An 11,381-nucleotide genomic window follows, 5' to 3' on the forward strand; every position below is an offset into this window, starting at 1 on the left:
AATTATCCAGAAAATATTCTTTGCAGTCCTCATCTAGGCTATCTCTGCCCATCTGACTTTTCCAGTCTAAATGTAGGCGAAAATCCGGCCCTAATTATCACTGTACCGTTCTGACAGGCTGCCATTCATTTATTCATTTATCACCCGCCACACAGTGTGGTTAATGTCAGGTGGTCTGTACACCACTTCTGACAAGCAAATTCTTGCCTTAATGATTTTTCATCTCTACCCGAACAGCTTCTACATCCTGGTCTCCTGAACTTAGATCATCCCTCACCATTGCGCTAATACCATAATTAATTAACAGAGCTACCCCTCCACCTATTCCTAGCTTCCTGCCCTTCCCAAATGCCATGTATCCTTCAATCTTCAGGTCCCTGTCTATATATATAAATGAACTAAACCTTGGTGTACAGGGCACAATTTCAAAGTTTGCAGATGATACAAAACTTGGAAGCATCGTGACCTGTGAGGAGGATAGTACAGATCTTCAAAAGGACATTGACAATTTGGTGGAATGGGCAGGCAGTTGGCGGATGAAGTTCAATGCAGAGAAATGTGAAGTGATTCATTTTGGTCGGACTGACATGAAGATAAAATATAAAATGAAGGGTTCAATTCTAAAGGGGTTACAGGAGCAGAGGGACCTTGGTTTAATAGTGCATAAGCCATTGCCGGTGGCAGGCTAGGTTGAGACAGCGTTAAATAATGCATACACGGCCCTGGGCTTTATTAATAGGTGCATAGAGTGCAAGAGCAAGGAAGTTATGTTGAACTTGTATGAGACACTAGTTCGTCCTCAGCTGGAGTATTGCATCCAGTTCTGGGCGCCGCCCTTGAGGAATGATGTGAGGGCATTGGAGAGAATACAGAGACGTTTCATGAGAATGGTTCCAGGGATGAGGAATTTCAGTTATGATGATAGATTGGAGAAGTTAGGACTGTTTTCCTTGGAGAAGAGAAGGCTGAGAGGTGATTTGATAGAGATATTCAAAACACTGAGGGTCCTGGACAGAGTAGATAGAGAGAAATTGTTTCCACTGGTGAAAGGACCGAGAAGGCGAGGGTACAGATTTAATGCATTTGGTAAAAAAAGCGAAAGTGACATGAGGAAAATCTTTTTTCATGCAGCAAGTATTTAAGATCTGGAATGTTTGGCTGAGAACGTGGTGAGGCAGGTTCAATTGAAGCATTCAAAAGGGAATTAGACATTTATATGAAAAGGAAGAATATGCAGAGTTATGGAGAGAAGGCAGGGGAATGGAACTGAGTGAATTTCTCTTTCAGAGAGCCCATGCAGACATGATGGGCCGAATAACCCCCTTCTGCACTGCAACAGTTCAGTGATTCTGTGATATGGCCTCTCCTCCTTGTTCCAACCAGAATGTACCAGTTCCCACTTCTCTGAATTAAATTTCATCTGCCACCTGTCCGTCCATTTCATCAGCCTTTCGTTGTCTTCTTGAAGTCTATCACTATCCTCCTGACAGCAACTGGATTTCAGGAAAACTCGGCGCTTTTCTTCCAATAGTTCAATGGTGTTGAGTTTAATCGTTGCAACTGCTTCCTGGACTATGTTATCTCTTTTGTTTAATATTCTGTGCATTTCACTTTCTCAATATTTGCCAAAATGTAAATGGCAATGCGCAAGCAGCGGTGGGATCATACAGAGCAGTTATCTTTGTGATTCCCACGATAACTGCGGACCCATTACTTCAGCTCCCCGAGGCTGAGGAACATCCCTCCCTCCCTCCCTTCCCTTCTCCCCAGTCTAAGCTTCACAATCTGTGTGATATATCAGATCTGAGGCCAAGCGATCATTGTAGGTGGACAGCCGGGCTGACAGTACATGCCCGGCAGCGGCTGCTGGGTTGATGAATGGAGAGTTGGATTGAGATTGTGACATTTCCAGCCGTTCAGATAATTCACTGCGGATCTAGGGAAAATCTCAATAGAAACTGATCTGTCTGCATTGTAAATGTGCTGAGTATCAGGTATTTTCTGCTCCCGGTGGAGAATGCTTATTAAATATAATGCTAATGATATAATTTTAAACAGTGATCTTAATATTAACAATAATTCTAACCGGAGATTACTGGAAGTATTAACATCTGACCTTCCGGGTGCTGACCGTCCCGGATTGTTTTACTTTCACTTCTTCACAGAATCTATCAGCCGCGGCGGGAGATGAGAGACTGAGAAAGATTTTTACCTGAGCAGATGACGCCGGCATCATTGGAGTGTGACAAGGAATAGTGACCCCATTGATATGATTCACAGTCCCGCAGAGCGGCCTCGGTCCCGCCGCACTTTACATTATACGTCACAATGGGTCTGGACCCTTCCCCAAAGTGAGCCCGGCCCGGTGCAGAGACCGCGGTCCCGCAGCCCAGCTCCCGACACACAGCAGTGGCGTCCTGCAGGTCCCAGACATTGTCATGCACAGTCCCCCACTGTCCCCTGTAGTGAATCTCAACTCTCCCAGCGCACCGACTGCCTCCATTCACCAGTCCCAGCTTCACAGTCTCTGTCAAATATCAGAAATATCATCAAGCGGTTAGAGTGTGATAAACCCACAGGTTCCCAGCGCCCGGACCCTCCCCATTCTCCAGGTATGAATTGACAGGAATATCAGTCTGCACTCAGAACACTAATAAAAATCGGAGTATATATTACACACGAAAAAAGGAAAGGGAAATACTAATACACGGTGCAAACGAGCAGGGAAACAGGAGACAGCCGGATATTCCCACCAACACAGCGGCTCCAATGAGAACTGGGTGGGGACAGGCTCAGAATAGTTCTAACCTGCAGAAGTGGGGAGATGGGCGCGGCTGTAATGATCACATGTTTACGTGCTCAGGACTCATTGGACGAAAACAGTGAGACCCCAGCACCAGGAAAGTGCAGAGGAAATTGCACCCACACCCAGTACAGCCAATGAAGACAGGGCTGGATGGTGATGTGATCTTGATGTAAGCGCAGATTGGTTAGCTGGACCTTTCGACTGGCAGCAGTGTCAGTGGTGCTGATCCTTCACACTTTGCTCTTCAGAGACCCTCAGTTATTGTCCCTCCGCATGAAGGCAGCAGTCATCTCTCAGCTAAAATTAAAGATCTTTAGTCAAAGTATGAGGGACACCCTCCCTTTCTGACTCTCAACTGGGCACTGCGTTAATCCGTGATCAAAGAAAATGCTGAGATTTTCGCCCAACTTTCATATTTAATGGGATGGATTAGAGCAGAGAGATAGCAGATAGTGTGAAAATAAAGGGCGATTACCTGACGGGTCAGCCTTACTGTTCCCAGGTCTGCCTGAAATGAGAAGTTAACAATTAGAGTTCACTAGGGCAAGAAATGAATGAAACTGTCAGAAAGAAAAAAACACAAGTACAACTAACTGCAGGGTCATTATTCCCGTGCCTTGCAGAAGAAATTATATCGGGATCTGTGATTTCATTCCTTAAAACAGAAAATACAGTTTCTGCAACACATTAATATTGGTAATGGGATAAAATATATCCAGAATTGTTTTCACATATACACACACTGACACACGGATACACTCTCTCCTTGTGCTGACGGTGGGTGGGCTGCTTGTATTACCAGTCTGAAGGTACTCTGAGAAGGCGATGGTGATGGTCCTCTCCCTTACAGAATCTTACAACGAAACAGCACAGAGGGACGCCATTCGGACCATGGTGCCCTTGCTGTCTCTTCGTAAGAGCTGTCTAATTAGTCCCACTCCCATTCCCAATCGCCCTGTAAATTTGTGCAGATGGTGCTCTGATCATTGATGACCCGCATGTCGATACCCTGAGAAGAGGGTGTAGATGGATACCCTTTTAAACCCACAATGATGGCACTGTCAGTGAATTCAGCTTTCCGATCTAAAGTTCGAGAATGGATGGCAACACAAATTAAAGATTTTCCGATCCTGCGGTAGATTTCAATGCCTTTCAATTTACTGCAAATTCTTCCACCTGTAACTTTCATAGTTTCTGTAAACGTGTAATTGGGCTATTCTGTCTTTCAATAAATTATATAGCTTCCTCAATCGAAACAAAACAAGATTAACGGTCTGTCAGCCTCATAACACCGGGCTGACTGTTTCTTACTAAGCTGTTGTAGTTCTGATTCTCTTGTAACCTGCCATCGCCGACGTGCCCTGTTCTTTTACCCATTAATGATGTTCGATCAATGGTCCTCCCGTTTACTGGTTAAGCGTTTCTGCTTTTCAAAAATTCAGTCACTCGGTTGACCTGAACCCAATCCCCCTGATCACAATGTGTCTCACAGATCTCCAGGTGTTTTTCTATTCTTAACATTATTTACTACAGACGGTGTGTTGAACTGATCCCAATCCCCCTGATCACAATGTGCCTCACAGATCTCCAGGTGTTTTTCTATTCGCAACATGGGGTGGCACAGTGGTGCAGTGGTTTGCACCGCAGCCTCACAGCGACAGCAACCCGGGTTCAATTCTGGGTACTGCCTGTGTGGCGCTTGCAAGTTCTCCCTGTGTCTGTGTGAGTTTTCTCCGGGTGCTCCGGTTTCCTGCCAAAAGACTTGCAGGTTGGTAGGTAAATTGAGCATTGTAAATTGCCCATAGTATAAGTAGGTGGTAGGGGAATGTAGGGATAGGTGAGGATGTGGTAGGAATATGGGATTAGTGTCGGATTAGTATAAATGGGTGGTTGATGGTCGGCACAGACTCGGTGGGCCGAAGGGCCTGTTTCAGAGCTGTATCTCTAAACTAAACTAAAATTATATACTACAGGCGGTGTGTTGACCTGTTCCCCAACTCCCTGGTGAAATTATATCTCCCATGTATTATTGTCTCTTTGTCTACTCTGGTGATATATTATAGACAACGGGACACCGATTCCTGTCCTCAGCTGTGCTTCCCGAGTAATTTTGAACGTGTTACTGTTTCCCAACTATATCTCACTGGTCTCTTAATGATCCTAATTCTGGAATGTAAAGAGTGTGTGACTTCCTCCCAGTCCTGGAGCCTTAGCATTCCTACTAACTTTCCCTGATAATAGTCAGTTCCCACAAATTCCCCTTTTCCAGTGACCCAATGACAGACGCGGGGGGGCGGTGGAATAATCTTTCAGTATTTACTGAAAAACGGTTCCAGTCTCAGTGTTCCTGTAGAGTCCGTGAATCTTCTTCAATCCACGCAGTCATTTCCCCTACTCTTCATGCATTTATCATTTCAGCCTGGAACCATCCATGTCACGTGGGATTTATTTCTCCAGATAATCCAGTGGTTCAAGGAGAAAGCCCACGAACACCCTCTTAGATAAACTAGGGATAGACAATACATGGGTGGAGGACAACATCGCCAACATGATGACAGTGGTTCAAGAAAACAACCCGCCATCCTGTCTGGCTAACTAGGGTTATTCAGTAAATACTGCCTGGTCAGCGAGCTCACATCCCGAAAATGAATCTAAATAATTATAACCGAGATTCCCATACTTGTCTATTCGGCAAGTTTATCTCTTAATGTCTCAGAGAAATGTTCAGTCAATTCCCTTTCTCAATCATTACTATTTTTCCATTTAACTGCACTACTCCTCATTTCTGCTGATTCCTCCATTTTGCTCTCAGATCCCTCCTCGCAGTTTCTAACTGCTCTCATTATTGTTCTTGAAAAAGTTTGAATGCATTTCTGTGTACGTTTTTCAAATCTCCGATATATGCAGAGAAAATACCCACTGTTCCAACACTCTTCTGGTCGGCCTCTTACCCTCGGTAAACTTCAGCTGATCTAAAACTCTGCTGCTGTTATCCTGGTATGGACAGTCCCGCTGTCACTGACTCCTGGATCCCAACGCCTTAGATTTCAGTGTTCGCACCGTTACCTTCCTGATGTTATTTTAACATTTTATACATAAGTTAACTTACGATTGTACCATATTACTACAAGCAGTAATATAGAAATATTAATAATAAATAACAATAAACTCAAAGGAGGTGAACTGAAACGGGACAAACGTGGGATATTCAAAGCCCAGAATTTAAACTCTTGAATGAGTTACAAAACCAGGGACAGCGGTGGTTTAGGGGATACAAAATACAGTCAATGCAGAGAGTTTATGAGTACATGCTTCGAACGGCAGATTATTAGATGGGTCAAGAATCAAAATAATTATATTATATCAAACTATTTGAACTACTTCCACAATTAAATGAGCTCTTGTGGATTTCAGAAGCAAATTCAGTGATAGAATTACAGTTATTGTAGCTTACACTCACAAGTAAAGCACCGGACAGAAGGAACTCATATCAAACAATCCGGATTATGTGTGTCAATACTATTATCAGTAACGTTTAGCCATCTATCTCCATAACACATCAACTAGTGTCTGAAGAAACGTTACCACGGTTCGAAATAACCAAAGACGCATCGAACATTTGCAGGACCGAGACAAATTGCTCTGGGCACTGTCTGTTGAATTTAAACAAATTCAGGATATGTTCCACAAGGTGACAAGAGTATGGCACATGTAGAAGGACATTAAAGTATTCAATAGGAGTAGGATTAGGCCATGCTGCCTACCCGGACTACTCCGCCGTTCAATAAGATCATGGATGATCTCCTGCCCCAGCTCAAGTTTCCCACCTTTTCCCAGAGATTGGGAAACAACTCCGGATCTTTCATTAAACACAGCATCGCACCATATACAAAGTATGGGACATGTGGAAAGAGATTCAGAAATACGTCTGGATATTAAATACTACATCAAATGTATGAATCATGTAGAAAGAGACTGAGAAACACTAATTATTACACAACACCGTGCATATAAATGTATGAAATCGAAATCATGATTTAATGTCAAAAGACATAGTTTTGAAGATTGTCGGTGACGAAATAAGATTGTTCATACGCCAAATCCCCCGAAACCAGTAGCATAATTTTTGGAGGGTGTAATTGATAACTCTATTAATAATCAGTACAAATGAAGCAATATGGATTCCACCTCCAGCTAATTTATTATACAATATTTATTGTCCTTTCTGAATATTCCAAATGCTGCACAAACTATTTAATCTAATTCTCTCCAGCTGATGGCACTTCACAGAGAAATTCCGGGGACAGAAATCTCAATGTGGGATGGGTCGACTGGATGCAGATCCCGGTATTCTGCAGTTCTGACTCCCATACACTCGATTGTAACACTGACTACTTTCTACTTCCAGGAGTCTCCGTTTTAAACGTCTGATTAGAATTTTAACTCCTGTCTGCTGCGTCCATCCGAGAGCCACAGGAAACAATATAAAACCGACTCTTGCCGCATTTCTGTTCGATTTTGGTAATAAAACAAAATTTAACTCAAATTATCTCTGGAAATGCAATCAAATATTAATCAGATGACAAATATTAGATTCGTTTTTGCTGCTGGCGACAAAAATGGATAACAGTTCCTTATTTGAATTTGATGAACTTAAAATCAAACAGGACAGAAAGTATTCAATGACAAACTTATAAATTAAGGAAACTGTTTCAATATTCACTTTTACGACTTCAATAAATGACAAATCAAAATAAATATGCACATTCCCTAGAAATTGATATTGATCTGGGGCCAATAGCTAAAAAAAAGATTCAGGGAGTCAGATAGATTTCATACTTTCTCTCTGTTCTATGGCTTACAGAAAATATTCTTAAATTACCCTCAGAATCAGAATTTCAGAATGCAATCCCTTTTACAAAACCAAAAGAAAATTAATCATGGAAGTCTGTAATAACATTAAGGGAGCGTTTCCTTGTCGTGAACCAGCATTTGCTGTCGATAGACATTAACAAATGTCACCAAACCCGCACTGGAAACAGTGAGAAACTGAATCGAATCATCCACCGAAAAACTGCGCAAAAATATCGAGCTGGTGGAAGGAGACTATTCATGATATCTCATTAAACACTTCACGATGTTTTACATAAAAGGAGCATGTGGAAGGAGACTTTGTCACATTAATTATTACTTGACGCTGTCCATATGAATATGTGAAATAAGTTGAGAATTTATAATTCAAAGTTCTAAAGTTCAAGGTCATCATTAAGTAAACAATAACAAATGGAAAATCGTCCGGAGATTTTGGAATATTCATTAACATTATCTTTGGGAATGGCACTTCACAATGACAGTAATAACTAATGCTAATTGAAATAATATTGGTTCTGCCTCCAGTTAATATATTATACAATATTTATAGATCATGTACAACACTCGAACGTGGAACAAACTATTTAAATCATTTCAGTTCCACTCAGTATATCACACAGGGTCAGACAGCACTTCTACTGTGAAATAACTGGGACAGAAATGACCGTGTGGCTTCAGTCAGCAATAGATTTAGCTTTGACTGCTGTTCTATAATCCCTGCATTACCATCGAACCCAAACCCCGAGACCTTCTATTCTCACTGTGATCACTTTCGACTGCTGGATTGCTGTGTTTAAATAATCTGCTTAGAATTTCAACTTCAGTCAGTTGTGTTGGTACAAGAGCTGCAGAGGACCAAAGAAAATAAATTGCCACAGTATTTGTTTTCAATTTTGCATTTAAATCAATGTTTTGCACATGTCCCACCTGGCAATTTAGAAGATGTGTTAATCAGATGCAAGATATTATAAAAACAATGGATAATTATTCCCTGAAGGTTGCTACCCAGGTTAATAGGGCTGTTAAGAAGGCATATGGTGTGTTAGCTTTTATTAGCAGGGGGATCGAGTTTCGGAGCCACGAGGTCATGCTGCAGCTGTACAAAACTCTGGTGAGACCGCACCTGGAGTATTGCATGCAGTTCTGGTCACCGCATTATAGGAAGGATGTGGAAGCTATGGAAAGGGTGCAGAGGAGATTTACTAGGATGTTGCCTGGTATGGAGGGAAGGTCTTACGAGGAAAGGCTGAGGGACTTGAGGTTGTTTTCGTTGGAGAGAAGGAGGAGGAGAGGTGACTTAATAGAGACATATAAGATAATCAGAGGGTTGGATAGGGTGTATAGTGAGAGTCTTTTTCCTCGGATGGTGATGGCAAACACGAGGGGACATAGCTTTAAGTTGAGGGGTAATAGATATAGGACAGATGTGAGAGGTACCTTCTTCACTCAGAGAGTAGAAGGGGCGTGGAACGCCCTGCCTGCAACAGTAGTAGACTCGCCAACTTTCAGGGCATTTAAGTGGTCATTGGATAGACATATGGATGAAAATAGAAGAGTGTAGGTCAGATGGTTTCACAGGTCGGCGCAACATCGAGGGCCGAAGGGCCTGTACTGCGCTGTAGTGTTCTAATTCTAATTCTAATTTAATATTAATGGAATGTAAAATCAAACCAACAGCCCAAGATACGTATTCAACGTGAATTCTACAAATCAGATAAACTATTTCAATATTCGCTTCATTTGATAGCAATGAATCTCAGTGTTTTTTGTCATAAAGCATGCCTGCTTTTTAAAAATGATTCTGAGCAACTAGCGATTTGAGAAACGGATATAGGGAGTCATGTGCAATTCATTGTTTCTCTTTTCTGTGGCTTGAATACAATTTTCTTTAAATAATCCACAAAACAGGCTTTTCCGATCCAATTAGTTAATATTCACGGAAATACAATTCGTTAAACACATAAAGTATCTGATAACACTGGGACTAAGCTGGCCTGTCTGTAAACCAATAAAGTTTGGAACAAACAGAGATTAATAAATGTAACCAAACACACACGGGAAATAGTGAGAAACAGAATGGAATCATCAATTGAATAAAACAACAAATATCGAGCCGTTGGAACAATCAAAAAGAACAATATCGCAAACTCTTTGCACACAACATGACACTGTGTGAAAATATGTGATTGGGAATACTTAACTATCTTTAGGCACTGTACAAAAAAATGGAGGCAATAGAATAATTAATTTCATGTAAAAGATACTAATTTTGAAGATCATCACGAACTGATCAATAATACAGAGCACATTCCCCAACGATTTAGGAACTTTTAGTGACATCATTTTTTGCAGAGTGCTCTTGATAATTATACTAATCATGAAAACGAATTGAAAAATATTGGTTCCACCTCCAGTTGAGTGCTTATTATAGATTGAATGTAACACTTCAACATTGAACAAATTATTGTAAAATATTTAGTTTCATGAACTGTATCACCAGGAGAGCAGACAACACTTGTGTTGAGAAACATCTGTGACAGAAATGTATGTGGCGGTTCATGTCGGCAGAAGATATAGTTTTGACTGGTGTTCCACACTCAGTGAGATAACTTGCACCCAGACTCTGATACACTCTATTCAAACAAAGACAGCGCTCTACTTCTATTTGGCTCGCTTTAAATACACAGATTAGAATTTCAATTCCAGCTGGCAGTGTCAGTCTCAGAAACACAGGGGGAAATATAAAACAAACTCCTGCAGTCTTTGTGTTCGATACAAATTCAACTGGGAATTTAAAATACCTGTTAATTATATGTAGAATATTCCAAACTCATTTGCTGTAACCAAAACAATATTACTGTTAGCAATAGCTCAATTGCTAGCACTCTCGCCTCTGAGTCAGGAGAGGGTGGGTTCAAGTCGAATTCCAGAGACTTGAGCACGGAATCTCGGCTGCCAGTCCAATGCAGTACTGAGGGTGTGCTGCACTGCATAAATGCTTTCCATCGGAGGAGAAGTTAAAGCTAAGCTCCGTCGGCCCTTTCAGGTACACTATTTGGAGAAATTATCCCCAGTGCTCTGGCGAATGTTGATCCCTCAATCAACATGTCACACACACAAAAAGTATTCTGGTCATTATCACATTGCTGTTTGTCGGCGCTTGCTGTGTGTAAATTAGCAAACACGTTTTCTATATTACAGTATGGACAACACTACAAAACAATATCGAATTGACAGCAAAGCCCTTTGGGATGTCCTAACGTCGTAAAATGCGCTATAGAAGCGCAAGGCATTTTTATATAAATGGAGGTTTATTCCTATTTGTAGTTGAAAGGACTTAATATTGAAACATTCAATCCAAAGTTTGTAGCAAATGAAACTACTACAAATTATATAAAACAGTATCCATTTCATACCATCCCAATGAATGACAACTGTAAATAAAATAGATCCGTTTTCCGTAAATTGATCTCAGACACTGACATATTCTATTCCAACAGCGAAGTGGCTCTTTTTCTAACAGACCCTGCTTAAATCGACCCATGAGATTTTCAACGCCTGTCTGCTCTGTGCGAGCTGCTGGTGGAAGGCAATAAACAAGTGCCGATATTTCATTAAACTCTACGCAAGAAAATTAAAATGTATAAAGCATTATTTACTTTCTACATCTCCTGAATTTGTTCTGTATTCAAGATGATAATTA

This window comes from Heterodontus francisci, unplaced genomic scaffold (genome assembly GCF_036365525.1).
Source record: "Heterodontus francisci isolate sHetFra1 unplaced genomic scaffold, sHetFra1.hap1 HAP1_SCAFFOLD_140, whole genome shotgun sequence".
NCBI lineage: Eukaryota > Metazoa > Chordata > Chondrichthyes > Heterodontiformes > Heterodontidae > Heterodontus > Heterodontus francisci.